This window comes from Microtus ochrogaster, chromosome 18 (assembly GCF_000317375.1).
Source record: "Microtus ochrogaster isolate Prairie Vole_2 chromosome 18, MicOch1.0, whole genome shotgun sequence".
NCBI lineage: Eukaryota > Metazoa > Chordata > Mammalia > Rodentia > Cricetidae > Microtus > Microtus ochrogaster.
In genome coordinates this window covers 52812662-52819734 of record NC_022020.1, presented here as the reverse complement: position 1 = coordinate 52819734, position 7073 = coordinate 52812662, and the positions used below count along the sequence as shown (strand labels likewise).

The 7073-nt window shown below is 40.9% G+C and overlaps 1 protein-coding gene across 4 annotated transcripts in view; it reads left to right on the top strand.

Annotated features, from left to right (window-relative positions):
* The first annotated feature begins 236 nt into the window (after positions 1 to 236).
* Positions 237 to 7073, top strand: part of Spire1 (spire type actin nucleation factor 1) — a 102278-nt gene continuing 95441 nt past the window's right edge. For all 4 annotated transcript variants that reach the window (XM_005356227.3, XM_013349544.2, XM_005356226.3 and 1 more), the window contains exon 1: positions 237 to 267. The gene's annotated coding sequence lies outside the window, so the exon portion shown is untranslated. The remainder of the gene's footprint in view (positions 268 to 7073) is intronic.

Here is a 7073-nt window from a genome sequence, read left to right as displayed (position 1 = left end):
AAGTCCTGCAGTGATCTTCCTCTCTAGCATCTTGAGTTCTAGGTTTATGAGTATGCAGCCAGCTTGGTAACTGAATGAATGAACCAACAACTTTGTACATGAAAAAAATTATCCTACCATTTGTTGTTTTCACATGTTTAATTAAGCTGTGACTATAGTTGCTTGAACATATTATTGATGACTTTAAAACCCCTCAATCCTTTGAAAGTAACTCTTTGTATTTCTATTACAGGTAAATTGGGATATTCACATTGTACAGAAACAGAGGTAAGATAAATGTATGGATATTTCTGTAAAATAGTCTTATACTTTTTGGCATGACTTGAGTAGTGAACTCTTGCTGTGGGTTTCTCAGTTTTCAGATAATGTTATATTTAGAACAGGCACATAACTTCTCTATTCAAGAAGCGCAAATGTGAAAAAAATCAGTTACCTGTCTACTTGGCTATAGCATTAGAAGAAATGGCTTAAACATAGCTTATTTCCTATATTTGTAAAATGATTTACCATTCAGAGCTCTGAATAAACATTATTTAAGTTTATCTTATTTTTTCATAATTCAGTCTGTTGTGTTATGATCATATGATATGTTATGCTTGGATATGGATGCTTCCATAGTGCTTCTTTAGTAGGACAAGAAAATTAAGACATGGGCATTGTTCAGTTGAAATTAATAATGTGAAATCCTTGGGTATTTTTAAAAGAGGTTTATTATTTTAAAAAACATTTGATAATTTCATTTGGGATTCTCATGTGAAATTTGAGGAGTTTCTGTGTGATTGCTTGTGTTCCTTACAGGGTTTTCAAGGATAACATTGGATGCCGGGCTGTCTATATGTGTGTCATCCTGTCCAGTAGCAGAGTGCCATCTAAGACTAGAATATTAGCAACTTTGTTAATGTGTACATATTTAAGAAACTGTAGCCAGTGGTGATGGTACATGCCTTTAATCTTATAATTCTAGCGCCTGGGAGGCAGAGGCAGGTGGATCTCTGTGTTTGAGGCCAGCCTGATTTATAGAGTTGAGTGGCAGGACAGCCAGGGCTGCAGAGAAACCTTGTCTCAAAAAGAGAGAGAGAGAGAGAGAGAGAGAGAGAGAGAGAGAGAGAGAGAGAGAAGAAAAGAAATTGTGTCTACTTTTATAATGAATCTGAGTGCTGATAATAGGTTTCAGTAAATTTTAACTCCTTTTGTGTAAAATGTAAGCTTCCTAAAAGATGTTGCATAATTAAAAACTAAAAATACATTCTTTTTAATTCAATTCAATTTTATATTTTCTGTTCAACCTTAAAAGTATAAAATTTTCAAATTAGTTTTTTAAATGAACTAAGAATTTAGTATTTTTTTTTTTTTAAAGAACTTACTGTTTTTGTTTAGGTAGGATTTTTGATGTGTTTTTCACAAGATAAAAAGGAGTAGGTTCAAGCAGAAGAGAGAAGTATTGCTGTAGTTTCAGGGTCTGTATATTTATAGCTATGACATTCTGAGCGATGAGTTTCCCCCAGACCTTTGCCTATAAAATACTTAATATAATTTCTGTTAAGCTCATAGAACTGTGGAATTGTAAAAAGAAAATATATCACTATTGTAAATTAAGAGTCTACAAATACAGTTCACATCCATCTGCATTTGACCTTGAAATGTCCTAATGGAAAGCTTGTCTCGAGCCTCCTTCTCCTGTCTCATGTTGTATTGCCGTGAGATCAGCATGGTTTTAACACTGTGTAATATCTGAGAGGGTGGCTATCAGACTAACGGCAGAGGCAAACCTGAGACCTGGCTGCCCACTACAGAGCCCATTAGAGTGGTAGAAAGGTGTAAAATTTTTATTATTTTTTTTGTTCAACAGTAATTTTTTTCTTCCTTAAAAGTCTTATTTATGTTGATGTGCTGCAGGTTTAATTGGTGAAATTAATAAGTATCTTTAAATTTTGTTTTGATTTCTGGCATTATGAATGTTAGTGGTTTCAGGCTGCATCAATAAAAGCTCTTTAGTGGTGAATTTTTGTTTTGTTTTGTTTTGTTTGTTTGTTTGTTTGTTTTAGAAGAGTATCAAGGTTGGAAAACCAGGCACTCTTGGGCTGGAATAGAGCCTGCAAGTGCAGCTTGTTCCTGAGAAGTGGGGTTGGAGGGAGAGGGGAAGCTAGCGTGCTGAGGCAGCAACATGGAGTTCCTGATGACTGACCACAAAAACCAGTCCTGGAGAGTGGTTGCACTAGGCTGGAAAGAGTACTTTTGAGAGCCTGTCTTGGTTTCTGAATTGATTTTCTCTTGAGGAAGGAAACTCCCATATCCTAGTGTGAGGCGGAAGCCTTTTGTACTCTTGCCAGCAGGAAGGCCAGACTAAGAATGTATGGAGTTAGCTGTGTCAGGGCTTTGTACATGTGTCGTGTGTGTACATGCCTGAGCTTAGGAGTGGGTGTGGGTGGCGGTGGAAGGGCTGGTCAATGCCCCCTCCCAGCTTCCTAGAGTCCTGGTGGACTGCTGCAAAGGACCACAGGATGAAGGTGAAGAAGCATGCCTTGATAGAGTATGTTGTTAGAAGGTCCTGGTTCCTAAGCAGGGTTCATAGGCTCATGAAGGGACAAAAGGGAAATTACCTTTTCTGAGGCTGTAGTAGTCTAATCAAAGCAATGTAGTCAACATAGAGTTTTAATAACACATAAAAACCATGTTATGAATTACCTTTTAACTGTGAATTTTAGTTTATTCTTTGAGATTTCACAATTGTATACAGTGTATTTTGATCATGTTTACTCTTATTTCCCCTCTCAAACTACTCTTGGATCCCCTTTCCCCCCCATCTCCAAGTTTCATGTCCTCTTTATTTTCCTCTTAAAACGTAACTGCTGAGACAATTTGTGCTGCCCATGTGTGCGTAGTTGTGAAGCCATCCCCTGGAACACTCAGTCTACCAGGGGCCAGGCCCCTAAAGAAAGCTGACTCTCTGTGCTGGTTAGTTTTCTTGTTGTCTTGACATAGGCTAAGTTTTTCTGGGAAGAGGGAACAGATTGAGAAACACCTCCATCACAGTTTCTTGACGTTCATTTGTTGTGAGATGGTGACAACCCTGGGTAGATAATCCTCAGTTGTATAAGTTGAACAAGCCAGGAGGAGCAAGCCAGTAAGCAGTGTTCCTCTGTGACCTCTGCTTTAGTTCCTGCTCCAGGTTCCTGTTTGCACTCCTGCCCTGATTTTCTTCCATGCCGGACTGTAAGTGCTAAGATGAAATAAACCCTCTCCTCTGTTGCTTTTGGTTAGGGTGTTTATTGCAGCAATAGAAAGCAAAGTAGAATATTTCCCTAGCAGTAATAGCTCCTTAGCCAGGGGTAGAAGCTTATGAGCCCCCCCCCCCCAGCCCATGCTGGAATGCTCTCCGAATTCTCTTCCAGGGCTTGTCACCTCACTAGCCATGAGTTTATGGCTAGATTACTGTATCAGGGTACCTGGTTTCCTCCTGTGGAAAGGCCTTAAATTCAGTATAAAGTGCTGGCTACTCTAACATTCACGGCAGTAGTGCAGCCATGAGGATATCAGTCACAACATATTCTGGTCATTATTGTGACCCACAGGGTTCACAGCTGGGTAAAACTGTTGATGGCCATCCCCCACAGCAGTCTGTAGATCACTTTCTGGTATCACTAAAGCTAGCTGTTAAGAACAAAGCTTCAAGGTCAGCACTAGCTTCATTTCTCCTTGTCCTGTGACCAAAATGTGTGATCCTACCTGGCATAAAGTTTGGGAAGACAAGTAGGAGCAATGCCTATATCCAGTATTGTTTGGGGACACACACTGTCCCCACCCCATACTGATTAGTTTGTTGTTGTTTTATTGTTGTGAGTTTGGATCTCTTTATGTAGCCATACTGTGTTGGAACTCGCTATGTAGACCAGGATGATGTTGAATTCATAGCGATCTGCCTGCCTTTGCCTCTTGAGTGCTGGGATTAAAGGAGTATGCCACCATGTCCAGCTGGCTTTTTTTTTTTTTGTCAATTTAACACAAGCTAGGTTCATCTGGGAAGAGGGAATTTAAAATAAGGAAATGTCTCTATCAGATTTGCCTATAGGCAAGTCTGTGAGGGCATTTTCTTTATTAATGATTGATGTAGAAGGGCTCAGCACACTGTGGGTGGTGCTTCTCTTTGGCATATCGTTCTGGGAAGTATAAAAACAATTGTAGCTGAGCCAGATGGTGGTGATACATACTTTTAATCCCAGCACTCAGGAGGCAGAGGCAGGTAGATCTCTTTGAGTTAAAAGCCAGCCTGTTCTACAGAGTGAGTTCCAGGACAGCCAGGAGTTTCAGGGCTACACAGTGAAACAAAACAAAAAAGAACAACATCAAAAACAAAAAGAGATGAGAGGAAAGGTAGACAATCTGAGCAGCAAGCCAGCAAACAGTGTTCCTCTATAACCTCTGCTTCAGATGACCTTGCTGTGCAGCAGGACTCCTGCCTCAGCCTTCTCTGTGTCAGGGTCACAAGGCACACCACTTGGCTAGCACAGCTGTATTCTTTTTCTTTTTTTTTCTCTCATGGCTGTTGGACCCTAAAGTCCAATCACCGAGGAGGAGTCACCCCAAGAGACCATTCTCATACCGCAGTTGATGTAAAAGCAAGAGCATTTAATTCTGTCGCCACAGGGTCTTTCAGCATTCGAGAAGCCAAAAGACCCCGAGTGATTGTTACAAGCTACTTTTAAAGTAAAAAGCCATAGAAACAAGGCGGGGGAGAACTCGGGGGTTGTTCTTCAACTGTTAGGATTGGTTTATTCAAAGTGCTATTAACAACAATTGGTCTGAGCCAGGGCTGGAGGGCGGTTGCCAGATCAGGCGAGGTAAGAGGAAACATTTGAGGGTTACTTTGACCCCTTCCCAGGGACTGAGTCAAAACACCTGTGGACATCTGAGGGTTATCTTGTCCCAATTCCAGGAGTGGAGCTCTATTTGGAGAACACTCACAAGGACTCAGGGAGATGGAAAGTCCCCAACCAACATTCTAGTAGGTGCAGGTGTTGTTAGGTTCCCGGGGTGGTGGTGAGGAAGCACTAAGGCTGAGGGCCTCAGAAATCACCTCAGAGTTTATATGATTTGTTTTAAGGAATGTTCCTTTAAATAAAAACAGGGTTTTCACTATGTAGCATATGCATCTACCACCTGAGTGTTGGGAGTTCAGGTATATGCTATCATGCCTGGCTTCTATGTGAATATTTAAAAGTTTTTAATAGACAATTAAATTTCACCCTTTTTTGTTCTTAATAATTTTAAATTTTAATTGAAATATAATTGCATCACTTCCCTCTTCTTTTTCCTCTTACCAAACCCTCTCATGCTCTTTCCCCCCAACCCTTACCACCCCCCTATTGCCTCTCAAATTCATGGTCTCTTTGATTATTACTGTTACGTACTTACATATGTGTATATAAACATAAATATATAGCTATAGCATGCTGAGTCTGTCTTATAATGTTTGTATGTGTATAATTTCAGGGCTGACCACTTGGTTTTTGAAGGCATTTTTTTTTTATTGTTTTATAAACACACCCCTTTGTTAGGCATCATCATGGTCAGATCCAACCATTCCCACAAGTCCCACCCCTATAATTTTCATATTCCCATGCCTAGCAGCCACTCACTTCTTGTTGCTCTTAATGCTTTAAGGAGCTCTGCACGCTCCCTTCCAGAAGTGGCTCCCGCTCCAGCTGGTAACTTATAAACTTGTAGATGGTGACTGGCCTGTGCTTGCACTTGCCTGTCTAGAAGGCAGCTCTGACCCAGGGTTAAGACAGCTTTAACTGCTGCCATTGTACAAGTTTTCCTGCTTCCATTATTGAAATAGTATGTATGGATTGGAACCCTTGAAAATTGCCAGACACTTGAAATTCCTGGATTGTAGCTGGACTTGTAGTTTCCAATCTGAGCCTGTTCCATTCCGTCTTGTAGACTAACTGCTGCCGGTCACAGAGCGCTCAGAGCCTTTGCAGGAGAACGCCTAATGAATAACTAGAGCGGGCTGTTGTTCTCGTGGAAGGTTGGCTATGTTTTAAGTGGAATAGGTTAAACCATTATATAACACGGAGTTAGCTTTTATCATTACTTAATCTTGATAGAGCTCATTTAATTGAACACTCATTGATAGAACTGATTGTAATCTGTGCAATAACAGAAAAACTGGAGCGTCACTGAAGGGAACTGTAAAAAACACTCATGACTTATTTTTATTTTTAAATATGTATATGTATGTGGGTATGTGTGATTGAGTGCAGTGCCCATGAAGGCCAGAGACATTGGATTCCTTGGAGCTGCGGTTATAGGCTGTTGTGAGCCACCCAAGGGGGTGCAAAGAACTCTGGTTCTCTGCAAGAGTAATGGTTGCTTTTTACTTCAGAGTCTGCTCTCCACCTCCTCCTCTTATATTTTAAACACTAAGTTTACACGCTTATGTCATAAAAACTGTTTGTAATACTTATACTTTTACATTCATTTTAAAAACTACTGAGGGTCTACTGTGGAGCATTGATAGAGACATTATTTTAATAACAATCCTATGAAGCTAATTTTAGGATTATTGACATTTTGGAGTTGAGAATTAAAGAACAGAGAGACATAGTACCCTTTGATGTTAATCTTCCCTGTTGAGTTTAGGATCACTTGGGAGACATACTTGTGGATATGCTTGTGAGGATGTCTCTAGAGAGGTTCAACTGAAGAGGGAAGAGTACCCTTAGCTGTGGGCAGCACTGAGTAATTGGGTGGAGAGGTGAAAAGGAGAAAGCGAGCTGAGCACCAGCGTCTGTCTCTGTGAACACAGTGTGCCGAGCCACCTCATGCTCCTGCTGCTGTGCCTGTCTCCTGTGATGGACAGGACCGGCCAAGTGTGAGCCAGTAAATTACCTTCAATTGCTTTTGTCTGCTACCTTGTCACAGTGGAAGTCACTGAAAGACTTGCCCAGCTCAGATGGCTGGTAGGCAGCCGCATTCATTGCCTGCTTCCCTGTGTCATCGTCATCCAGCTTGTTACCTTTGGTGTAGCACAGCTGCACAGGGCTGGAAGTCATCTTGCTGTCCCTTTT